This window comes from Rattus norvegicus, assembly GCF_036323735.1.
Source record: "Rattus norvegicus strain BN/NHsdMcwi chromosome Y unlocalized genomic scaffold, GRCr8 chrY_unlocalized_19, whole genome shotgun sequence".
Classification (NCBI taxonomy): Eukaryota; Metazoa; Chordata; class Mammalia; order Rodentia; family Muridae; genus Rattus; species Rattus norvegicus.
Window position 1 is genome coordinate 428,495 of NW_026947377.1, and position 27,844 is coordinate 456,338.

The 27,844-nt window shown below is 37.1% G+C and overlaps 1 long non-coding RNA gene across 1 annotated transcript; it reads left to right on the forward strand.

The window, feature by feature from the left end:
- Positions 1-1,853: 1,853 nt before the first annotated feature.
- LOC134484612 (uncharacterized) lies at positions 1,854-27,844 on the forward strand. Its single transcript, XR_010062125.1, has 2 exons — positions 1,854-2,074; positions 27,750-27,844. It is a non-coding gene; the product is annotated as an uncharacterized LOC134484612 (long non-coding RNA).

The window sequence follows — 27,844 nt, forward strand, 5'->3', positions numbered from 1 at the left end:
AAGCACCTTCAGCTCTTGTAATCCTTTCTCAAAACCTACCAACCAGAGATGTGTTTTCAGTTCACTGGTTTGCCACTACCATTCACTTCTGTATTTGATATGCTTTAGCTGTGTCTCTCAGTAAAGACCTATATCCGTTTTTTCAAGTCATGCAATTATAAGCTTCATCAATCTTATCTACTTTTGGTGGTGATATATATATATATATATATATATATATATACATATATATATAAATATATATATATATATATCTGTATCTGTATCTATCTATATCTATATCTATACATCATATACATCATATACATCATATACATCATATACATCATATACATCATATACATCATATACATCATATACATCATATACATCATATACATCATATACATCATATACATCATATACATCATATACATATACATATACATATACATATACATATACATATACATATACATATACATATACATATACATATACATATACATATACATATACATATACATATACATACACACATTACATATACATATACATACACACATATACATATATACATATATACATATATACATATATATATGTATATATGTATATGTATATGTATATATATGAGGTTAGATGGAATTTTATCTGGATTCCTGGAAACATGGTCAAGAAAGTAGAATCCACAAGTGGCAGTGCCAAATAGACTCTCTTCTGTCCTTATGAATGTAATGAAGCTGAGGTTTCACTGTACCTCAAGCCATTCCTAATCCTGCACATGCTCCTGAATCTTGTTTGGCCTGAAGAAAGAATCATACTAAAACATCCAAATCTTTCAAGTCTCTTCCTGGGAACTCATGAAGGTAGATATTAGAGAACTGATATACACTGGGACTAAAAAAAAATTTCTTTAGCCCATGCTTTCCTTTGCTTTAATGATGTCTTGTAATTTTTGGATAAAATAAGAATTTGGCAGATTATGATTTGAAGAAGGTACACAATATTTACACTTTTATATTCACTCTATAGCTGTGCCCCCTTTGTTGACAAAATTATTGCAAAAAATCAATTGGAAAACAGAATTTTTGAGTACATATTCAGGAATATATATAATGTCTGAAGAAAGAATCATGGTAAAACATCCAAAACCTTCAAGTATTGCCCTGGGACCACAGGAATGTAAATATTAGAGAACTGATATCTAATAGAACTACAGAACCACATTCTATAGTCCATGTTTAGTAATGTCTGGTAATTTTTGGGTAAAATAAGGATTTGGGAGTTTATCATTTGAAAGAGGTACACAATATTTACACTGTTATATTCACTCTATAGCTGGGCCATGTTTGTTGCTAAATTCATTGCAAAAATGGAATTGGAAAAAATGAAATTTTTGAGTACACATGCAGGAATATATATAATGTGCACTGTCAATTAATGTACAATCAGAAAATGTAGCACAATATTCACTCATTAAAGGTCTGTAGGGAAAATACTGGCACCTGGGGAACAGAGAAAACCTAGGTAATTGAACTTATTGTCACAGGATTGGACTTGAGAAAAATTTAATATACAGAAGAATCTCCTTCCTTACGTTTTCCTAGATCATTTCTAACCATGACGAGCCCCTGACTAACTTTCTTCATTCAGAACATGTAACCACTAATGAAGCAGAGAGAAGTCTCTAGCTTTAGAGAGATGTAGCATGTAAAGGTTTCTACTGTGTCACAGGAGACACTCCTGGAGAGGCCACCTCCAAATCTGGTCAATGTAAGGAAAGCTGTTCGGCAGGTAGGCCATGGCAGTTCTCAGTGACTTCATCATTAGGCCCTGCCTGAAAAATCTCTGGTATCATGGAGAGCCCTAGCTTCATCTGTGATGTCACAAGTGTTGTCATGTCAGCCACTGCCTCTCAGATATTCCTTCCATATTTCTATGGTTTACTAATTGGCCTCTAATTCAGAGTAAAGAGCCATTTGGAAGGGAGGACAAATAGGATGAAGAGATCAGAGATGGGGAGAAGGAAGATGGCCTTCTGTCATGGTATAATAGAAAAGAAGAAATATGTGTTTCTTGGGAAAACACCCTGGTAGGATGGCTTTAGTTCTTTTTTTCTCTAGGTTAACCGAGCTCTTGGAGTAGTTGCTGAACATCCTAAAGACCTTTGGGCAGATGGAAAAGTTTCTTTTTAGATTTTGATGTTCCTGGGGATTTTTTGGCTGATGGTAAATGTTTCCCAGGAAAAATGCTAGAACCAGATTGTTTTTTAGATGCTTTAGAAGACAAGGAATTTTTCTGATATACTTTGGTTAATGGCACAATGTCTAATTGATTTTTTTTTCAGTGTGGGCTTTCCCTCAGACCGTTGGATATATAAAAAAGTTTTTGTATTTTTGAAATCTAATTTCCACAATGACAAATTACTTTGAGGATGTAGAACACTTTCTGGAGCCCTCGAGAGTGGTGAAGAAATTCCCTGAAACTCTAGGGCAGACAGTGAACATACCTTTTTGGTTGGAGGAGGAATTACGAGAGCATCTTGGGAAAATATGGAATGTCCAGCATACTCTTGTAAGGATTGGAAACTTTCCAAAATTATTTCATCATTTTTGGAAAATTTCAAGGCCCTTTGGATAGATTGAGAAGGTGTGGGACCAAACTGAGGAGTAGTTGTATCTTTTGGTGTATCTTTGAGAACAGAAGATGGCACAAGTTCCCTTTTAGCAGAAGGGAGAAAGTTGAAACTGTCTTCCTTAGAGGAGAAATTTCTCAAGACTCTTTCAGTAGGATCAAATCTTAACCCTTTGTTTCTAGAAACTGGAGGCCTGTGGTCGACTTTGGTAGAGGGAGATAGTCGACTATTTCTTCCCAGAGTGGACATGTGAAATAAATCTACTTGGGTAGATGGGCATAGTTGTAAAGCATGGTGTTTAGATGCAGTAGATCCTAAGACATCCTTCTCAGATGAGGAAGGTCTTAATGTGCTGTGTATATGTGTAGAAATCCTGACTGTGATGTCAGAATGGGGGTTAGGTATTAGAGCTACTTCTGAAGATGTGACCTCTCCTAGAGCATCATGGACATATGTGAGATGTCTGAGAGCTTCATGCAGCAGATAAGGATGATTCTAGATATTGTTGTGTAATTGAGGAAGTTCCATGAAAATTTTCTTCTACTGGAGAAGAGGAAACAGACTTTTGTATAGAAGTGTCAGGATCCCTAGGCTTCTTGATAGACAAAACAGGTTCCAAGGAACCTTCAGAAGATTAGGTAAAATCCAGAACCTTTTGGGTATTTGGCAGATGTTCTGAGTCTGCTTGTGGGTATAAAGGAGGACTGACAACCCGTTGTGCACATTTGGAAGAGTGTGAAACATCTTCTTTAGTTGGGGAAGATCTTGAGGAGATAAGGAAGTTCCTATAGCCTACTGTGAAATTTGCGGTGGTTTTATGCATTCTTTTGCACAAATGGAATCCAAGGATTCCATTTCTTCAGATGTCGAGGATCCTACAGACACTGGTGTTTGCTTACCATGTTTCCCGACTCTCGTTCACATATGGTTGGATCCGTAACCTTCTCTTCAGATGGAATATGTCCTAGAACATCTTTTGTACATGTGTCACAACCACAAGCCATTTCTAAAGATGTGACTGTGGGTAGAATTCCTTTTGTAGATGTTTCTTGTCCCACAGTCTCTTTATAAGATAGCGTATTACTCAGGGAATACTGGTCAACTTTGGGAAATTCTAGCATCTCTGATGTATATGTGGAACATTTTGGAGCCTCTCCTTTTAGGAAAGAATGACTCCAGTCCACTGAGGAGGTAGGGAATGGTTTATCTTCTCTCTACATTGTATAAATATGGAGTCTGCATGGTTCATTGACTGTGTTTTGTGATAAACTTGACTATTTTGGCCCTTATGAGAAGTCGGGAGGATCCTTTTCGGTGGTAGAGGATATGTGAATAAATCCCTGTTTTATAGGGACATTAGAAGTACTGGGTGAGATGTTGAGGGTGCTAAATCACATTTTTATGTGCAGAAGGAAGAAGAGTCTCTTGAGTGAACTCAGAATTTTGTTCCACATCTTGAGTGGGTGTGGAACTCTCAAGAGCCCCTTCTGAAACTGGAAATGGTCCTTGATCTAATGGTGTACATGCAGAAAGTTTTGTCTCTGCTTGGTCTTGTACGTGTCTTATGAGGTTCACGTGGGGATTTGTGACTGTATTTTGTACCCCTTGGACCATAAGTGATGAATTAAGCCCATTTTTAATATTGGAGGACTCTGAAGCTCCTCTTGGTTTAATAGGGAAGCTCTGAATTCCCCTTAGTCAGCAGAATCAGGTTTCAAACTCATTATACCCGAAGCAGATTGCAGAAGGGACTTTGGTGCAGATGGAGGATATCTTTGACTATCTTTGTGAGTGGACATAACTCTCTGCCCTGCTTTGACAGCTATCAAAGGTAGTAAAGTCTCATATGGAGAGGGGGCAGGACTTAATCCTTTTGTAGAACATGAGAAATCACTGAGATTACCTTTAAGACAAGAACTTTTGCAGCCCTCTTTGTCTGATGGGGCCTGTTTTACATCCCCTTGACCAGAGGGGTCTTCTCCAACACACTTTGGAGTAGAATTGGAAAGACTGGAGAACTGTAGGATAGGGAATTAACATTTGAAACAGCTTTGGAAACTCTGTGGGACAGAGAGCTGATCACCCAGAAGAGTGGGCAATACTGAGACCATAGGGAAGGAAAGATTGCCACTTCTGACCACCGGTGCACACATCCCTAGCCCAAGAGGAAACTGCAGAGTGCCTCTGGACACATGAATATAGGAGTAGTCAAGCTGCAGGAGCCCTGCAGTCCAAACTGCACCTGGATCTGAACTTGTCCAAACCGCATCCTACACCCAAATTTCGTGTGGGGTGGGGAATACATAGACCATCAGAGGGGCAGAAACCCCTGAGAACTCTGTTCACATTTTTGACTTAAGAAAAAAAAAAACAAACACCTAGCTCCATCTCGGCCTCCTGTGCATAGGGACCTAGGAGCAGTAGGGGCAGAACATTTCTGGTTGCAGCTCTCATAGAGAGCTGAAAGTCAGCCCGAGGAGCGTCTTCAGGACTGAGACCAGAGGTGAATCAAAATTTTCTACTCTAAGTGACCTGATTGGTGGACTCAGGACACGAAAAAACAGAACTCCTCTGGGAGAAGGCATTTCCAGTTTCTAGCTGGCTCCTGAGCTTTACTACTCCTGACCCAGAGCTCCCTGCTCCCAGATGCTGTGGGAGAGAGAGCTGATCACCCAGGGGTGGGGGCAATAATGAGCCTACAAGGCACAGAGACTGCCACTTCTGCCCTCCATTTCCCACATCTCTGGCCCAAGACAAAAGAGCAGTGCCTCTGGACACAGGAATATAAGAGGAGTAAAACTGCAGGAGTATCATGTGCCAGACTGTGCCTGGATCTGAAAGGAACTGGTCAAACAACTCCCTGCCCCCAAATCCTGAGAGTAGGGAACTAGACCTTCAGTAAAGCAGACACTCCTGGGAAAAGAGAGGAGTCTACACTCTGCCAAGTTCCTGACTCAAGAGGAAAACACCTTGTTCCTTCTATGCCACCTCACCAAACAGAAGGTCCTAGGAGAAATATGGGAAGTTCCTTCTGCTTCCTGCCCACAAGGACAGCTTAAAGCCAGTGGAGAGGAGTAACTGCACACATGAGAGCAGAACACTCTGTTCCCATAACAGGGTAAAAATAAAAGGAAAAAAACAAAAAAGCAGGAAGTCAAGCCACTGTCAGAAAGAGCAAGACAAGCTAAATTCAGGAGCAACCTGATGGCTAGAGGGAAGCACAGGAAATCAAACTACATAAATCAAGACTACTTGGGTTCATCAGAGCCCAAATCTCCCACCAAAGCAAAAACTGGATATCTAAAGACACCAGAAAAGAAAGATCTAGATTTAAGTTCACATTTTATCATGACGATGGAGGATGTTAATAAGGTCATAAATAACTCCCTTAAGAAAATACAGGGCAATAGAAAATACAGAAGTAAACACGTAGAATCCCATAGAGAGGGAACAAAAAGGTACCTTAAAGAACTACTGAAAAAACAACAAAACAGGAAAAGGAAATGAACAAAACCATCCAGTATTTAAAAATGGAAATAGAAACAATAAAGTAAGCACAAAGGAAGACAACCCTGGAGATGGAAAACCTAGGAAAGAGACCAGGAGTCATAGATGTGAGCGTCACCAACAGGATAAAAGATATGGAAGATATAATCTAAGGAGCAGAAGATTCCTCAGAAAACATGGACACAACTGTCAAAGATAATGTAAAACAGAAAAATCTCCTAGCCCAAAACATACAGGAAATCAAGGACACAATAAGAAAATCAAACATAATAATAACAGGTATAGAAGAGAGTGAAGACTGCCAACATCAAGGGACAGTAATAGCTTCAACAAATTTATAGAATAAAACTTCCCTAATCTGAAGAAAGAGATGTCCATAAACATACACAAAGCCTACATAACTCCAAATAGATTGGACCAGAAAAGGAAATCCTCTCATCACATAATAGTTAAATCACCAAATGCACAAAACAAATAAAAATTAAAAGCAGTAAGGGAAAGGTTAAATGACATATAATGTCAAACCTATCAGAATTACACCATAATTCTCACCATAGACTTTGAACGCCAGAAGATCCTGGACAGATGGCATACAGACACTAAGAGAACAAAAACGCCACCCAAGGCTACTGTATCCAGCAAAACTGTCAATTAACATAGATGGAGAAACCAAGATATTCCATGACAAAACCAAACTTACACAATATCTTTCTACATATCCAGTAATACAAAGGACTCTAAGTGGCAAACCCCAATACAAGGAGGCAAGTAAAATCATAGATAAAGCAAGAAATTATTCTTTTCACAACAAAATAAACAGAAGCACACAAACGTAAACTAACGTCCAATTATGAAAATAAGAGAAAGTGATCATCACTATTCCTTAATATCCATCAACTTCAATGGACTCAATTCCCCACTAAAAAGACACAGATTGACAAACTGAATACGTAATGAGGACCCATCGTTTTGCAATACAGGAAACACACCAGAGATAATGACAGACACTAACTCAGAGTAAAAGACTGGAAAACAACTTTCCAAGCAAATGGTCTGAAGATCTAATATCATATAAAATCGACTTTCAACCAAAAGTCATAAAAATCCATAAGGAAGTACACTACATATTCATCAAAGGAAAAATGCACCAAAATGAACTCGAAATCCTAAAAATCTATGCCGCAAATACAAGGACCCCTACATACATAAGAGAAACCCTATTAAAGCTCAAAGAAAGTATTGCATTGCAAACAATAATAGTAGGAAATTTCAATATCCCATTCTCATCACTGGACAGATCACAGAAACAGAAATTAAACAGAGACATAGACAGACTAACAGAAGTTATAAACAAAATGGACTTAACAGATATTTTAGAACATACTATCATAAATAGAATATCATAAAACAAAAGGATATAACTTCTTCTCACCACTTCTTGGCACTTTCTCCAAAATTGATCATATAATCAATCAAAAACCAGGTCTCAAAGTATACAGATAGATAGAAATAATCCAATTCATCCTATCAGACCACAATGAGCTAAGGTTGTTCTTCAATAACAATTAGGAAAGAACACCCACATATACATGGAAGTTGAACAATGCTCTACTCAATGATAACTTGGTCAAGGAAGAAATGAAGAAAGAAATTAAAGACTTCTTAGAATTTCATGAAAATTAACGTACAATATACCCAAACTTTTGGGACAAATGAAAGCTGTGCTAAAAGGAAAAATATCTCTGAGTGCCTGCATAAAGACAGGAGAGAGCATACATCAGGAACTTGACAGCACACCTAAAACTCTAGAAGAAAAAGAAGTAAATATGTACAGGAGGAGTAGAAGTCAAGAGATAATCAAACTCAGAGCTGAAATCAACCAAGTACAAAAAAGGGGACCATACAAAGAATGAACAGAACCAAAAGCTGGTTCTTTTAAAAAATCAACAGGATACATTAACCCATAGCCAGACAAACCTGAAGGCCCACAGTGTGTGTCCAAATTAACAAAATAAGAAATGAAAAGGGAGACATAACAGCAGAATCAGAGCAAATTAAAAAAGTCATCAGATCGTCTTACAAAACACTATATTCAACAAAACTTGTAAATTTGGAGAAAAATGACAATTTTCTAGACAAATGCCAGGTACCAAAGCGATTTAACAGAAAAACAGAAAAAAAAAAAACAGAAAAACCGTTTAAACAACCAATAACTGCTAAAAAAAATACAAGCAGTTATTACAAGCCTCTGAACCAAAAAGAGTCCAGGATAAGATGGGTTTAGTGCAGAAATCTATCCAAAATTCAAAGAAAATTTCATACTAGTACTCTGCAAACTATTCCACAATATTGAAACAGATGGAGCACAACCTAATTGCTTTTATGAAGCCACAATTTCTCTCATACCTAAAACACACAAAGACCCAACAAAAAAGAGAATTTCAGACCAATTTCCCTTATGAATATCCTTGCAAAAATACCGAGTCCAAGAACATATCAAAACAATCATCCATCATGATCAAGTAGGTTTTATCCCGGGCATGCAGGGATGGTGTTGTATATGGAAACAATCAATGTAATCCATTATATAATCACACTCAAATATAAAAACCCAATGATCCTTTCATTATATGCTGATAAAACATTTGGCAAAATTCAATACCCCTTCATAATAAAAGTACTGGAAAGTACATGAACTTAAGGCCCATACCTAAACCTATAAAACAAATACATAGCTAACATTAAACTAAGTGGACAGAAACTTAAAGCAATCACACTGACATCAGGTCTTAGACAAGGCTACCCAGTCTCTCAGAAATTATTCATTATAGTTCTAGACATCTTAGTCAGAACAAGCAGACACTGAAGGAGGTCAAAGGGATATAGATTGGAAAGGAAGAAGTCAAAATAGCACTGTTTGTAGATGATAAGATAGTATACTTAGTGACCTCAAAAGTACCAGCAAAGAATTGCAAAGCCTGATAAATAATTTCAGCAAAGTTGTCGGATATAATAATAAGTCTGCACATAAGTTAAACAAGCGGAGAAAGAAACTAGGGATATGAAACCCTTCACAATAGCAACAAATAATATAAAATATCTCAGGGTGACTTTATCCAAGCAAGTAAAAAATATAAGCATATGACCAGAACATCAAGTCTCTGAAGAATCTGTAGGAGATTTCAGAAGATGGAAAGATCTCCCATGCTCATGGACTGGCAGGATTAATATAGTAAAAATGGCCTTTATACCAAAAGAGATCTACAGATTTATTCCAATCCACATCAAAATTTCAATCATTTCTTCATGGAGTTAGACAGAACAATTTATAAATTCATCTGGAATAACAAAAAAACACAGAACAATTAAAACTACCATCAACAATAAAAGGACTTCCTTGGGAATCACTATCACTGAACTCAAGCAGTATTCCAGACCAACAGTGATAAAAACTGTACGGCATTGAGACAGAGGCAGCCAAATAAACTGGTGGAATAGAACTGAAGACCCAGAAATGAACCCATACACCCATGGTCACTTAATTTTTGAGAAAGAAGCCAAAACCATCCAATGGAAAATAAGATTGCGTTTTCAGCATATGGTGCTGGTTCAACTGGAAGTCAGCATGTATAAAAAGGCAAATTGATCCATTCTTCCTGCCTTGTAGAAACCTTTAGTCCAACTGTATCAAGGACCTCAACATCAAACCAGATACACTAAACTAAGAGAAGAAAATGGGGAAGCATTTCGAACACATGAGCACTGAAGAAATTTTCCTGAAGAAAAAACCATTGACTTATGTGCTAAGATCAAGAATCGACAAAAAGGATCTCATGAAACTGCAAAGCTTCTGTAAAGCAAAGAACACTTGGTTCGGAAAAATGGCAACCAACAGATTGGGAAAAGATCTTTACCAATCCTACAACAGATAGAGAGCTTTTATCCAAGATATACAAAGAACTCATGAAGTTAGACTGCATGAGACAAATAACCCTATTGAAAAATGGGGTTCAGAGCAAAACAAAGAATTCACAGCTGAGGAATGCCGAATAGCTGAGAAACACCTAAGAAATGTCCAACATCTTTAGTCATAGGGGAAAGGCAAATCAAAACAACCCTGAGATTCCACCTAACACCTGTCATAATGACTAAGATGAAAACTCGGGTGATATAAGATGTTGGTGAGGATGTGGTAAAAGAGGAACACTCCTCCATTGTTGGTGGGAGTGCAGACTGGTACAACCATTCTGGAAATCAGTCTGGAGGTTCCTCAGAAAATCAGACATTGAACTACCTGAGGATCCAGCTATACCTCTTTTCGGCATATACAAAAAAGATGCCACAACATATAAAAAAGACATGTTCTCCACTATGTTCATAGCAGCCTTCTTTATAATAGGCAGAAGCAGGAAAGAACCCAGATGCCCTTCAACAGAGGAATGGATACAGAAAATGTGGTACATCTACACAATGGAATATTACTCAGCTATCAAAAACAATGACTTTATGAAATTCGTAGGCAAATGGATGGAACTGGAAAATATCATCCTGAGTGAGGTAACCCAATCACAGAAAAACACACATGGTATGCACTCATTGATAAGTGGCTACTAGACCAAATGCTTGAATTACCCTAGATCCCTAGAACAAACGAAACTCAAGATGGATGATCAAAATGTGAATGCTTCACTCCTTCTTTAAAAGGAGAACAAGAATGCCCTTGGCAGGGAATAGGGAGGCAAAATTTAGATCAAAGTGAGAAGGAACACCCATTCAGAGCCTGACCCACATGTGGCCCATATGTATACAGCCACCCAAATAGACAAGATAGATGAAGCAAAGAAGTGCATCCAAACAGGATCCGGATGCTGATCTGTCCTGAGAGACACAGCCACAATTCACAAAATTCATATGCAAATGTCAGCAATAAACCACTGAACTGAGAATGGGACCCTTTTTGAAGGGATTGGAGAAAGATGTAGAAGAGATTGAAGGGTTCGAGACGTCATATGAACAACAATGACAAGCAACCAGAGCTTCCAGGGACTAAGCCACTACCCAAAGACTGTACATGGACTGACCCTGGGCTCCATCCTCATAGGTAGCAATTACTATCCTAGTAAGAGCACCAGTGGAAGGGGAAGCCTTTGGTCCTGCTAAGCCTGAACCCCAGTGAAGATGACTGTTGGGGGTGAAGGTGATAATGGGGGAAGGTTTGGTAAGGGAAGACCATATAGAAGGGGAGGGTGAGGCGTTAGGGGGATGTTGGCTCTGAAACTGAGAACGGGAATAATAATCGAAATGTAAATAAGAAATACTCAAGTTAATAAGGATTTAAAAAAAAGATTTAATGCCAGTAATGAAATAGACTTGCTAGCAAGACAGAGCAACCAGGATAAGAGCAACTTCCATGTCATTATATAGGCTTCCTTTAGGAGGAATTGCCAACATTGTAGCTGGATTAAATACCTGGATTCAAGGAGTGTTTTTGTATTTCAAGTATTCAGAATAGAAGTAGATCTTCTCACTTTGAATGAAAGTGGATTACCTCAGAGGTAGGGCCATTATTTTATGGTTTTAGATAATTCCAGCTTTAGTCAAGTAGGCAACCAAAAATAGCCATCAAAAGTCTATTTCTTGTCAACTTAAAATTACATCATATATCCTTATGTTGTGAATAATTTGTAAATGAAAATAATAACCAGATTATAATGGTGCCTTGATAAAAGAGAATGATCCTACATCCAAATAGAAATGCAATATATATTTTACAATATCATAGATATACTGATGTGATATAATCATCAATTCTACAATCTAAAACACGATACATATTTAGAATCGATGGAAATGTGTTCTACGGCACATTCTTTCAGTATCTCAAATTTGAAACGAATATGAAAACCATTGGTATCGTCTTAATTGGTATTATATTGCATGATGAAGAAATTGATGAAAGAAAACACAAAAATCTATAGAAAAACTTTGTTAACAAAATACAAAGGAATTATTGATTTCAATTATTAATCATTTTTCTACAACTGGTTATGGTTATAAAGACAACCATGTGTAAATACCTTCTTCACTACCCTGTCTTATTTGCTTCACCCATAAGAAGCACCTCATTAGATAACAATCTACATTCCTGATGGATTTGCACCCTTTGTCATTCCGCATGGGTTTAGCTATTTTCTTTGTACATTGAGTATGTGGGCAAATATTTCTCCATCTTTTCCCACATGCATCTGTCTCTGGTTTCTACCTCTTGTCCTAAAAAGTTTTGTGGGAGAGCACACAACTCTCTTCTAGAAAATGAGAGTCAAAATGACCTAGCTGACTGCATATTCTTTACTCTTATTAAACTGCATTCTTGTTTTCCCTTGCATCAGTCAAACAGGATGTGTTTTTTTTCTTGTATACATTGTCTTTACAATGAAATCTGGTAATTTGCAATTAGAGTTAGTCTATTGAAAATGTTTCTCTCCAAGCCTTGGTCATATTCAATGGTCTTTCAATTTTTACCCTATAATATTGTTAAGCCACAGCATCATCTATTTGAAATCCTAACCAGTTTGAGCAACTTATACATTTCATCATGGACTGTGACCCTGATGTGTGGAGATTTCTTCCAAGAGTGCAACCTGAGTCATTCAACTGGGATCCAAACAAAGAAACTCAACTCAGCGGTTGAGGCCCCTGTGATACCCTGGTCTAAATTTCCTACAGAAATTGTGAGCTAATTACTCACTTCCAGAAGCAATACTGGGTATAGGATATCCTTGGACTTGAACTTTGAAGAAGGAGTTAGAAATTGTTCAATTGGCACAGAGCTATATAAAGACCAACAGTTAGGGTAACATCATTTCTTAGAACGATTTGTGTTATGTATAACCTACTTAGTCATAAAGGAAATGCAAATCAAAACAACCCTGAGTTTCCACCTCACATCAGTCAGAATTGCTAAGATCAAAAACTCAGGTGACAGCAGATGCTGGCAAGGATATGGTGAAAGAGAAACACTCGTCCATTGTTGTTGGGATTGCAAACTGGTACAACCTCCCTGAAAATCAGTCCTGAGTTTCCTCAAAAATTGGTCATTGCAGTTGCTGAAGACCCAGCTATACCTCCCCTGAGCTTATACCCAAAAGATGCTCCAACATACAACAAAGACACATGTTACACTATGTTCATAGCAGCCTTATTCATAATATCCAGAAGCTGGAATTAACCCAGATGTCCTTCATCAGAAGAATGGATACAGAAAATGGCCTATATTTACACAATGGATTAGTACTCATTTATCAAAAATAATGAGTTCATGAAATTCATAGGCAAATGGATGAACCTAAAAAAATATCATCCTGAGGGTGGTTACCCAATAACAGAAAAACAAAGTATGCACTCATTTTTAATTGGATATCAGTGCAAATGCTCAAGTTACCTATGATCCAATGCACAGACCACATGATACTCAAGAAGGAGGACCAAAATGCAGATTATTCACTCCTCCCTTAAAAGGGTAAATAAAATATCCATAAGAGGGGTAAGGGAGAGATTGTTCATAGGAGACTGAAGGAATGGCCATTCAGAGTCTGCTGGACATGTGTCACACACCCACCCACCCACCCACACACACACACACACACACACACACACACACACATATGCAACAAAACTATTTTGGATAAAATAGGCTTTCAGAGATTATCATTTGAAGTAGGTACACAATATTTACACAGGGACCTAAGAGAATTCAGCTGAAGGACATTATTGTTTTCTGGCTGTGCTGAGAGCTGAAAACCAGTTGGTAAGGGTGCCTACACACTTGAAAGCAGAGATAAGACCAACTTTTATGCTCCAAGTTACCTGTCATTTGGACTCAAAGACACAATGAGAAGATCAAATGTTACAATTAGAAGTATAAAAGAGAGTGAAGACTCCCAACTTAAAGGGCCAGTAAATATCTTCAAAAAATTATCGAAGAAATCTTCCCCAACCTAAAGACAGAGATGCCGAAAAACATGCCAGAAGCCAACAGAGCTGTAAATAGATTTTACCAGAAAAGAAATTCCTCACATCACATGATAGTCAAAACACCAAATGCACAAAATAAAGAAAGAAGTTTAAAGGCAATAAGGGACAAAGTCAAGTAACATATAAAGTCAGACCTATGAGAATTACACAAGGTTTCTCACCAGATACTATGAAAGTCAGAAGATCCTGGAATACTCTAGACCATAAAAGAACACAAAAGCCATTCCAGTCTACTATAGCCAGGAAAATTCTCAATTAACACATATGGAATTACGAAGATATTCCATGACAGAACGAAATTTATACAGTATCTTTCTACAAATCCAGCCCAACGAAAGATAATAGGTAGAAAACTCTAACACAAGGAGGGAAACTACATCCTAGAAAAAGCAACAAACTAATCTTGCAATGAAACCAAAAGAAAAGAGACACACAAACATGACTCTTCCTCTAACAACAAAAATGACAGAAGCAACAATCACTATTCCTTAATATCTTTTAACAAAATGGAGTGAATTCCCCAATAGAAAGACATAGACTAAATGAATGGATACATAAAGAGGACCCAGTATTTTGTTGAATGTAGAAAACACAACTCAGAGACAAAGACAGACACTACCTGAGAGTATTAGGCTAGAAAACAAATTTTGAAGCAAATGGTCTGATAGAAGGAAGCTGGATTTGCCATTCTACTATGGAATATAATCGACTATCAACCAAAAGTTTTCGAAACAGGTGAGGAAGGAAATTTCATATTTATCAAAAGATTATCCCACCAATAGTAACTGTCAATCCTAAATATGTATGCTCCATATACATGGGCACCTCCATTCCTAAAAGATACCTTACTAAAGCTCAAAGCACCCATTTGCTCCTCACATAATAATAGTGGGAGATTTCAACACCACAATCTCATCAATGGACTGATCATGGAAACAAAAATTAAACCAAGATCTAGACAAAGTAACAGAAGTTGTGAATAAAATGGACATTACAGATATTTATAGAATATTTAATCCTAAAACAAAATAATATATTCTTCCCAGCATCTCATAGTATTTTCTCCAAAATTGATCATATATCAAGTCACAAAACAGGACTCAACAGATCGAAGAAGACTGAAATAAGTCCATGCATCCTATCAAACCGTGACAAACTAAGGCTGGTCTTAAATATCCACAAAAACATCAGTGAGCCCACACATAACTGTAACTTGAACAGTGCTCTACTCAAAGATAACTTGTCAAGCAAGAAATAAAGAAAGATTAAAGACTTTTAAGAATTTAATACAAGTGATGGCACAACATACATATGCTGTACTCAACAATAAAAGAACTTCTGGGGGAATCACCATTCCTTACCTCAAGCAGTATTACAGGGCAATAGTGATTAAAAAGCAAAGAACAATGACAAAAAATTGTATTTGTACAGATTCCTGGGAATGTTGATAAGTGGAATAGAATTGAAGACACCAACACAAACACACACATAAATGGCCACTTGATATTTAATAAAGAGGCTAAAACCATCCAATGAAAAACGATAGGATTTTCAACAAGTGGAGGGCAGCATGTAGAAGTATGCAAATCGATTCATTTTTATTGCCCTATACAAAGCTTAAGTATGAGTGGATCAAAGACCTCTACATCAAACCCAATAAACTGAAACTTATAGAAGAAAAAGTAGAGAAGAGTCTTGATCACATGGGCACTGGGAAAATTTTCCTGAACCAAACACCACTGGTTTGTACTGTAAGATCAAGAATCAGAAATGAGACTTCATAAAACTACAAAGCTTCTGTAAGTCAAAGGACACTGTTATTAGGACAAAACAGCAACCAAATGATTGGGAAAAGATCTTTTTCAATCCTACACCTGATACAGAGCTAATATCGAAAATATACAAAGAACTCAAGAAGTTAGACACCAGAGAGCCATACAATCCTATGAAAAATGGGGTGCAGAGCTAAACAGAGAATTCTCAACTAAGGAATAACAAATAGCTGAGAAGTATGTCAAGAAATGCTCAACATCCTTAGTCATCAAGGAAATAAAAATAAAAACACTCCTGAGGTTCCACCTCACACCAGTCAGAATGGCTAAGATCAAAAACTCAGGTGACAACAGATGTTGGTGAGGTTATGGAGAAAGAAAAACACTGTTCCATTATTGGAGGGATTGCAAACCTGTACGATAACTCTGGAAATCATTCTGAAGTTTCCTGGGAAAATTGGATAATGCCCTAACTGAGGACCCAGCTGTACCTGTACTCTGCATAGACCCAAAAGATGGTGCAACATTCAACAAAGACTCATGCTCCACTATGCTCATAGCAGTATTATTTATAGTAGCCAGGAACTGGAAAGAATCCAGATGGTCTTCAACTGACGAATGGATACATAAAATGTGATACATCTGTACAATGTTCTACTATTCCGCATTAAAAACAATGAATTCATGAAACTCATAGGCAAATGGATTGACCTAGAAAGCGTCACCCTGAGTGAGGTAACCCAATCACAGAAAAGGTCACATAGTATGCAATCTCTGATAAGTGGATTTTAGCCCAAAAGTTCGAATTCCTCAAGATATAATCCACAGACCACATGATGTTCAAGAAGAATAATCAAAGTATGGAAGCTTCACTCCTTCTTAAAAGGGGGAACAAAAAACATTCACAGGAGGGTATGTGGAGGCACAGGTAGAAGCAGAGACTGAAGGAATTCATGCCCCACCTGTGGCCCATATACATTTATACAGTCACCAAATTATATAAGATTGTTGAAGTTAAGAAGTGCATGCTGACTGGAACTGGATATAGCTGTCTCCTGAGAGACACAGCCACAACAGGTCAAATTCATATTTGAATGCTAGCAGCAAAACATTAATCTGACATTGGAACACCTGTTGGAGGAATTACAGAAGCGATTGAAAGACCTGAAGGGGCTTGCAGCCTCATAGGACAGCAATGCCCAACAACGATAGGTCCCAGGGAGTAAAGCATCACCCAAAGTATATACAAGGATTGACTCATGGCTGTAGATGTATATGTAGCACAGGATGGCCTTTTTGGGCACAAAGGGGAGGAAAAACTCTTAGTCCTTCCAAATTTGGACTCCCAGTGTAAGGAAGGTCAGAAAGACTAGACGGGTGGATGATGTGGATGGGAACTCCATTATCGAAGAAGGGGAGGGAGAGCAGATAGATGTCTTATGAACAGGAAACCAAGAAAGGGTATATTTGAAATTTAAATTAAAAAATCAAATAAATGAAAAGAGGATACTCAGATTCCTTTGAATAGGTGGAAGCATATCTAATTTCCTTGTGTGCAGGAGAGGAATTGTTGCTGTCCCTCTAGGAAAATGTAATAGATTTTTGATGTTCTAAAGTAGAAGGGTGAAAAAGGATCTCCCCTAGACTGTATGGAATGTGCATAGCTTCTCTTCCTCTTATGTCTGGAGCACTACTGAGCAGAAGTTGAAGGTTAATTGATACCTTGAAAATTATAGAACATTACAGCCAAACACTACTTCAGCAACTCCAAACTGGAAATCACAGTAAAGAATACACATTTGAATGTCCATGGTAGGCAGTCAACAGTCTTAGAAGTCTTGTACAAGGCTCTAATGGAGTAGTGTTGGGTTCAGTGTCTTATTCAAATATATATCCATTTACACATTCCTCTGCATGTGAAAGGACATCTCTGTGTAAGGGAACACAATGAAGACAGTAGTCGGATTTATGCTTGCTTTTAGACTCTTGTTTGAGAACTCAGTCCAGATTTCTCTGAGATCTCTTCGGTCAGAACAGTGTTTCCCAGGACAATAAACTTAGAAATTTAAGAGAGGAAATACATTTGGCATATGGGGAATCTGTGGTAATTCCTTGGCCTCCTGGAGTCTTCTTAATTGTATAAGTCTAAATCTTACTGGGTAAGATGGTGGAGGTAGGGAACTTGAACAGAAGTAGGACTGTTGTGTCAGTCCTCAAAAAGGTAATATGCAAGACTTCATGGGAAAAATTTGTTATTGCACCGTGGACATCACCGGGATTTCTGAGAAAATGTGCAAAGGAGATATTCTATACCTGTTTGTTAGAACTGTAAAATCTCTGTAAAATTATTTTAAAATAATAAGAAAGACCATTTCATGCTGGAGAAAATGTAAGTACCTCGTGGAGCAGAGGAAGATCCAGTATTGCTTGATCTGCTTCCTATTCTTTTTCAGTATTTAGAATGTCCATATATTTTCATGCCATTTGAAAGTCCAGGTAGTAATTCTTGCATCAGTCCTATAGGTTGCATTTTATTCCAACAGTTGTCTTTGGGCTTTGAAGACTTTTGTCAGACAAGAAAAGATCAAAACCCCTTTCTTCCATGGAGGAATGTCTCAGAATACCTTTAGCAGGAAGAAGTTTGTATGTAATCCTAGACAGTTGGGATGTAGCAGGCTCACAAAATCAAGAGAAGAAGTGCTGAAGATGGCCAATAGAGAGTGCAGGCATGAGTACCCCTTGGGCAAAAGAAGATATTTCAGGCCAATGTTGTCCTTTGGTGAAAGTGTTCTTGCCCACTATACAGAGAAAAAACTTGAAATACTTTGAGTAGTTGTGGAGTGTTGATACTCCCATAGGGAAAAGGAGAGACACTGAATCTCTTCTTTGAAATGATGACATTTACAGACCTCTTGGACAGAAGATGTGAATTTGAGAACAACTGGAGCAAAAGGTATCATTCTGATGTCCTTCCTAGAGGAAGTTTTGAATATGAGACACAGTTAAGTGTAAATTTTGTGCCATCTTTCACCAAAAGTAGAATAGTTCAGAATCATTCTTTGTCAAATAGGTTAGCTACTGAGGACCTTTTTGACTAGAAGTGGAGTTTTAGACCTGGGTGCCAGAGATGATCTCAGGAACTGCCAGTCTTATAAGACAGATAGCAGACACTTATATACAGAATATACATTTGATATATAGTGGACATAAATTGGTGATTTAAAGTAATGATGTTTAAGAGTAGAATATTAAAGAAGACGTAGAATCTGCTTAAAGTGACAAACCTATTTTAGGATAAGGGAGTTTTCAAGCCTAAATTGAGCAGGAAAGCTAGGGCTACTTTACATATTCACATCTTCAGTTACACCATGGTAGGCTCTAACCGGGGTCCAAGCATTAGTATTATTCAGCAGTCATGATTTTCAGTCTCTAAGTCCTCTTGAAGCTAATCATCAACGACATGGGTATAAGCATGAAGGATGGTATATAGGAGAGATAATGAAAGTTTCACGATTTGCTAACACAGATCATAATTAGGTGAAGTACCTTTGGCCAAACCTATATTTATTTAGTGGCCATTATTAGATGAACATGATCTAAAGCTCCCTATTAGAGGGTTATACTTGATCTAAAGCTCCCTATTAGAAGATTGAGTATGCTCTAAGGACTCTTTAATCTTGGTCCTCTTGGGCAAAAAAAAAAAAAAAATCTGAGATCTCAATAGTAAACTCCAGTCCTTCTTATAACAGATCTTATACAGAAGGGGATGGTGTAAAGTATTATTTGTCAAAAAATAAAGACCTGAAGGCCACCAATCAAAGTGAAGTGCTGATTCCCCTTCATCTAAAGGGGATGGTGTTGAGATGGCTAGGAAATAGGTGCAGTTTTAGTAACCTGTGTTCATAACTGCAACTTATGGAGTCATCCTGAACTGCTTTGCTAAACAAGAAAGTGCCTGGCCATTTTTAACCAATTACAAAGATCTAGTCACCTAACTTTGAAGAAGGAAAAATTCTAGCTCACCTTTGGTGGTGGGAAAACAGTATGGTATTGCTTAATTTTCTTCCGATTATTCTTTCCAGTTTCCATTATGCTCTTCCATCAGGGTAAGTGATTATCTGAACTCTGATGCTCCATCGATACATATATATATATATATATATATATATATATATATATATATATATATATATATGATGTATAAATGTATATATATCATATGTGTATAAATAAGATGTATAAATGTATACATATGATGTATATATATTATGTATAATGTGTGTGTATATATATATATGTGTGTGTGTGTGTGATGTATATATGTGCATATGATATATATAAGTATAAGTGTACATGTGTACACATCCATAAATGAGAGATGGAAAAATTGCATTTCTGACAACCATCTGTAGTAAGATTGCATATATGTTAATTTTAGCTTTCTATACTCTGCCCTCTGATCTACAACAAGTATCTTATGATGTCCCACTGCGAAATCGCAATCAGGATTGCCTGGTAATCTTGGTCAAGATTGGCACTTAAGTAAAATGAGTTTAAATCAGGTATAAGATGTCCTTGTAATTAAGTGATGCTCTTGGGACTTCCAGAGCTAGAGGCTACAACTGAAACTCCTCACAAGTATAGATGGAATCAATGAGACTTGCCCTTAGGAGCCAAACCTGACATATCTCGTGAGCATCATTCCATAGCATATACAGCCTTGGCCATGAACTGACTGCCTATAGTTTTTGTGGTTGAAGGTCCCATTTTGTACTACATTGAACTACATGTTATTGAATCTGATTCTGGCTTCTACAGAGGTATGCCATGAGACCATGGGGCCTCTTTAGTCAGAAGTGAAGTGACTTCTGCCCACTTTCAAATAATCAAAATTTGGGGGTCTTTCCTTTATATGAGTACTTGAGAAGACATAAGGCAACCAGGGAATGAGTAGAGTAGGCTCAGTTGTAGGAGGGAGGTCTGACATTCTGTTCAATGACTTAGGTAACTGAGGGAAAAAGGAAGATCTCGACGCCTTTAAGAAAGAGAAAACTTTGAGATCTGATTGTGCAAAGGTACGTGTTAGAAAACCCTTGGAGTTGGGGTTGGTAGCATGAAACATCCTGTGACACATGGATGTCATTGTAACCTGATTTGGTGAAGGATTTTCTCCAACAATGCCCTTCAATTTCTATACTTCTTTAGTTGGTAGAAATTTTACATCTTGTATTAAATCTGGGGAAGTTTAGGTAACAACCCAAGCCTTTTTTAAACAGCTTGGATGACTGTCTCTGGATCTGTTGCTCATTCAGTTTGTCTTAATATGTCCATATATGGGTAGCAACAAAGGGTGCTCTTGATTTCTAGTGATTGGCTTGATTGGAATCAATCAATGATTCTATATATAGGACCTGGGACCTCAAACCCGATGGAAGAACATATTTCCCTATCCACCATGGTAAAAGGTAAAAGCCTTGATTCTCTATTATTTAGAGTATATCCATGTGAGGTAATTCAAAGTCATGAGGGACTGCTTTAGAATACAAGCTTTGGCAAACTATTATTTGAAAAAGCATGTCTCATGTCACCTTGTGAATAAAGCAATGTTTGAGTTTCATTTGGTCAAAGGCAGTGTACACCATCAAGAGGTGAGCAAGATCCAAGGCCACACTGATGGGGAAGGAGTCACATCATCATTCAGGGTAGTTCTCAGGGCCTCTTCAAAGAGGAATGAGTCTAGGATGTATCTCAGAACAGGAGATTTCTGAGAACAGATTTACAGAATGGGAAGTTCTGAGAAGATCTTTAGCTAAAGTGAAATCCTGAATGTATTGGTTCACAATGTGGAGGACCCTAGTCATATTTTGAAGAAAAGAATTATCAACTTCACCCATGGTCAGCAGGGGAAGGTTATCGGCTACACTGGGCCTTGGAGGAATGTTCTGACTCTGTTTCAGTAACTTCTAAGTATGTTCCCTATACGTATACATATATATCTTTTAGTCCAGGCAATGGTCACAACAAAAGTATAAGTGGTTCAGGAAGCGGTGATGTTTCTTCAAGGATGTGTTCAGCTGCAAACATATGTGAATAAAATATAGGAATATTTTGATGACCTACTTTAAGGCACATGGTATAAGAGTCAATTTAGCGTTGTGTCTTCTGAACTAGGATTTAGAAGCAGAGAAATATAAGATACCATTGTTTGCATATGTGTTGTATGAATACATTGAATAAAGAGGTTAGTTTTAAGCAAACTTTCTTTATAGGGGTGTTGAGTGGCATGGGCCGAAGGGCAGCTCTAGTAATTCTTTAGTTCCACAGGTACTCCAAAATTCACATAGTACACAGGGAGGAGTTCTGAGACAATTGATGTGCACTGAGAATAATTTTTAGAGCCCTTTCAATAGAATTTCATTTCCCTAGCCCCCATTCGCAGAAGCTGAGGGTCTAAAATCGACTTAGTGGATTGAAATAGACAATTGGCCCACAATCCTACTGGAAAGACAACGAATGCTAGATGGTCTTTCATGTAGGATGCGAGGTATAACACTCCCTAGGTCTGGCAGACCTTTAAGGAGAAAAGACAAAACCACTTGATGGGTATAGGAAAATAAAAGGCCCATGTAAGGCTTCAAACAGGTTTTAAGCCCCTTTATCATAAAGGGTCTAGGGCAATGCTATACTTAGGCGAGTACTAACATGCTCTACAATATAATCAGAAGGAGTAGGTTAACACTGGGTAAAGTGAACCCCATGTAAGAGAGGAAAACTCTAAAGCCCTATTGAAAATGAAGAGAAACTTCTTCAGGCATAGTGTATATAGGTGTCATACACACTTCTGTCAAGAGAAAAGCTTCCTGGTACCTTATACAGTGGATAAAGTTTCCAGCCGTAATCATAAGTTTCAAATTCTCATTCAGAGGTTTATATATTCATAATTTCTGTTAATGCAGGAGAGAAAAGACAGGAACATATTTCTTCTGCCAAAGGCTTTGGATAATTTTTTTTGGCTAGGTTAATTCTTCTGGTTTGTTCAGCTGTTAAGATCTAAGCAGAAATGTTGAAATTATTACATTTCTATTGATTTGTCTTATTGCAGTTTGCAAGGGTTATATACTCTGATTCTAAACTACGACTCTGGGAATTCAAACCGGAGTGGAGCAGAGTCATTGGATTATAGAAGGAGTCACTTTTGAAAATATGTTTAATCAGTTAGGGATACGACTACTTTGTTGGAAAGTCAAGGGCCCATTATTCAGAGAGAACATTTTAGGAGGATTGGGAAGAGTGAGAAGGTCACAGAATCCTTCAGGCAAAAGTTTACCTTGGGTACTGGAAGAAGGCAGTCAAGTGCAACTGTTTTCACAGTCCAGAATAACTATGTGTCGGGGTACTCTGAGGCGTGCTGGCCAGAAATTAGGGAATTTGCTCTTACATATTGGGTGGTAATCTCTGGATTTATGTTTTGCACAAGCTGTTCAGAAGCAGGATAATCATCGACAACAAAGATGAAACTGCTCCATTTTATGTGAAAAACCTTAAAGGCAGAACTTAGGTTAGGGCTCAGATTTGCACTGACATGTCTGAGGACATCATGTCCACGTGGTCTGCCATTCCTTCAAACATTTATCTATGCCTGGCCATCCAGGTAAGAAAGGAAACATTAAGACCTCTTAGAAGAATAGAACTGAGATCCTATGGATAGAAGTGGATTCTCGGAAGAAACCATTGTCAGGGGATATTAATTTAAAGTTTCATTAAGAAAAAAAAACTGTGTGAGATTTCATTTCATTTCCTTCTCTGTATGTTCTTCATCAAAATAATTTGTATTAAGCCCCTTTCAACTTACAGGGTATTGCTAGATTTTCTTATTCAAAGAAAGTAGAATATATTCATCTTACTTTGCAGAATATGTTTTTCAGGGGCTCTTCATTGCATCCCAATTGAAACCCAAGTTTACCTTGAACTGAAGGAGAAACCTGGGAAAAATTAGGAAACATATCTGTGGCACAGTCCATAATATCAGGAACTAGTGTGGGTTTCCTCACCCTAAATTAATATCTAAACCTACTTTGGACAAACTAGAATGATCTGAAGTAACCTTTCCTTCAGGGATAACACATGATGCCTCCTTAATCAAAGAAAGAATGGATGAGTACCACCAAGTAAAGATGAGTTGCTGATGCCCCTGTAGCAGGAGAATTGATTAGAGTATTCATATTCCCCTTGTATTTGAGAAAAAATTAAATTGCTTACAATAGCTCAGGAGGTCCTAGCATTGCATCATCTTCTAATGATACCTCACAGTCTAGCATATCCACATCTTTAGCTGAATATGCAAGAGCCTGAATATAGATTACATGATTCATGAAAAGTTGAGGTGTCCTAAGCATGATTGCCCCCTAAAAGTATATTCAACCAAAACGAAATGAGCACCAGACTGATGACTTCACAACATATCATGTGACTTTACTCAAGGAAGTAGCATAAGATTCCAGGATTTGCTCCCTCCTTTTGGATTTCAGTGAACCTTCACCAGAGGGATCAATGCTCCTTGGTCCGAGGTAAAATATCCCATGGGCCCCAAGCAGAAGGGATGGTTCTGAGAGACCATTTTGTCAAATGGGTAACTCTAAGGCCTATAAAAAATATCAATGTTTTTGAAAGGAGAAAAGTCTTAATCTGGTTTGATAGTAGGGGAAAATCCATGATTACCTTCTATAAAAAACAATGATCCCATCACTCCAGGCCTCTACATTTTCAGAGAACTCCAGAAAATTCTTATCTCCAAGGACTCCACTACAGACGTGACAGCAATCTGAGGTTTATTCTGAAATCTTGTGTGAAGTCACTGTCTCTAATCCTTTTTTAAACTTACTATTAGCAGCACAGGTATGGGTGTGAGGGATATTTACCTTTCTGGTGAGTATCTTAGATAAGTGGCCTTGGATCCAGGGTGGAACTTTTATTCATTGGCCATGGGACGTCAATCCATTGTTCTTGGAGATTTTTGGGGGTCAAAGTTGTATTGGCTATGCAATAAGGTTTGAGGAACAAGTTCTGGTCTTTATTAGTTGAATGGTATACCTGAGTCAGCCACGAACAAAGTGAGAGTCTCCTATGGATTCTTGTTCACAAGGATTCAGTTTCAGGTACACTACAGCAGAGGCTGACTTTTTGAGACACTCCTCAGTCACAAGGTCAATTCTAGATTTCGTTCCATCAGATAGCTATGTCTCTGACCCCTCCATTGCAGACAGAGGAAGAATAAAGTGTTTCTATTCCAGGGCAGTTGATTTCTAGTGTATGTCGTTTCAGGGGCATTTGAGTCCTTTGATGTTTAATGATATCAGAGACAAATGATTGGATTTGTCTATTATTTTTCTTGTTAGATGTCGAATTATGTTTCTGTGGCTACCTACATTATCTTCTTTTGTGTTTTAAAAGTAGATTGTGTTCTTTCTTTTTCTGGGTGTAGTTTCCTGCCTTGTACTGGAATTTTCCACCTTTCATCTTTTGTAGGACTGGATTTGTGGAAAGATATTGTGGAAATTTACTCTTGTCATGGCATATCTTGGAATCTCCATCTATGGTAGTTGAGAGGTTTTATAGCAGCCTGGGATGACATTTTTGTTCATTTATGATCTGTGTGATATATGCCCAGGACCTGATAGCTTTCATAGTCTATTTTAAGAAGTGTGGAATACTGATTGGTCTCCCTTTTTATGTAACTCAACCTTTTTTCCCTTACTGGTTTTAATATTTTTTCTTTGTTTTGTGTACTTTATATTTTAACTATTATGTGATGGAAGAAATTTATTTTCTGCTCCAAATTTTTGGGAGTTCTCTTTGAATTTTGTACGTGTAAGGTTGTCTCTTTCTTTAGGTTAGGGAAGGTTTCTACTATAATTTTGTTGAAGATATTTACTGACCCTTCAAAGTGGGAGTCTTCATTCTCTACTATACCTATTATCCTTAGGTTTTATCTTGTCATTTTGTCTGGGATTTTCCGGATGTTTTGGGTTAGGAGTTTTTTGTGTACCAAGAACTGTGGATCAGGTTCAGCTATATGGAATAGATAGAAACAAAAGTATGCTGTAACAGACTACACCTCCATTCGTGGGTTCTGAGCACTCCAGGAAGTTACCTCTGAGAAGAAGTCTCTCCTGTGCTCTTGAGTGTGTCAGCACTCCTGGAAGTCCATCTATTTCCTCATGGGATCTCATTCTTTCATGTCAAATATATTGCCAGATGAGATAATTGCTCAGTGAACACAGTATTGTGTTGAATATGACACAGACTATCTGTGACAAATTAAAATATATAGGCAATGTCAACTAGGTCATTGAATTGTAATATATTGAAGAATTCACATAATTACTACATGTTGGAATAACCAATGAATGGGATGCATATTTATTAAAATGAAGAATAGTATAAAGTTTATTTTTGAAACTTACTGAATCATGTAATAAATAATAAGTCTCCATTACTGTATCAGGTCCATAATAGTGGTATAGATTAGGAATGAATAAAATGTATTATGAACTTTCTTTTATAAAAATTGCATTATAGTTCAAGAAAAAGAAAGAAATGAATTCATAAATGAGTCTGTTACAGTTGATAGTATGCAAGTAGTTGAAGAATCTATTTTAAAAATATGGTCATGGAGATTGTCATAAGGAAGTGACATTTAAGTTAGATTAGATGAAATATAGTTGATCTATATTTTGGGCAAAATCACAGTAAATAGAAGGATGATAAAAGGACAAAGAGCTTGACATTTCCAAAAAGTAAATATGATAGTATTTTGTATTGACTAAGAGATAGAAGAGCGGTCCAAATAAAGCTGAAGCTTAGGCAATGTCTCATATGGGAATATAGGAAAAGTATTAGACATATAATTTTTATTTACTGTAAATGTCTTAGAAATCATTGAACAGTTTTAAATAAGTTTGTTTAACTCACAATGTATATAGAAGGGACTCTGGTTACTTATGTATTATGAGATGATACAGAGAATAATTTTAAGGATGTTTTTGAAGTCTATCTGGAAGTACTGTCAGTGATAATGAAAAAGAGTCATATCAGAGAGCTATGTTGGAAATTGTTGTGTTTGGTAGAAGAATGAGTGTGGTGTGGGCAGGAAGAAAAGAAAGCCAATGTCTTTTTTTGAGCAAAAGAAAAGATGTTGGTGTTATTTACTCTGATGTGGAATATTTCATGATAAGTGGATTTAGGAGAATTATAAAGGAATTTATTTTAGCCCCTTGAAGATGCTTGAAAGAACCTCTAACTCACTAGACATTCCTACTTACTGTTCATTGTTTGGTGATTTAATCCATTACTAAGACCATTATTAGCTGTTATATAACAAAACTCACTTTAATATCTGTATTTTTTAAGTTATAAATGGGAGTACTTATTTAATGAAGAGCAAACCTATGATTATATTACATGCTTATTTAGTATATTCAGACAAATTATTTGCCCATATACTTACTACAAACATTTTGTATTGCAATTATAATTTAATCCAATTTAATTGGTGCTGACACACTCTTTGATTAGAATTTAATAGCTCATGAATGTGAATTTCACAGAAAGAAGTCATTTTTCAGATTTTGTTAATTTACAAACCCTAGAAGAGTAAAAACATGTGATAAATTCTAGCTCTTCTACTTTTAATCTTTAGTATTTTAGTGTGTTATGATATACATGCAAAAATTCCTAATCCAGATGATTTTAACTATAATATCCAGTACTATTAAACATATCAACAGTATTTTACAAATATGAATAATCTATGCTTTCAGAAAATTTTCATCAAAGGAGCAAGAAATTCTTCATAACTTCAACACAACATGGCCTTTGGGAACAGAATAAAACACAAATAAGGAAAGGCGGAAAA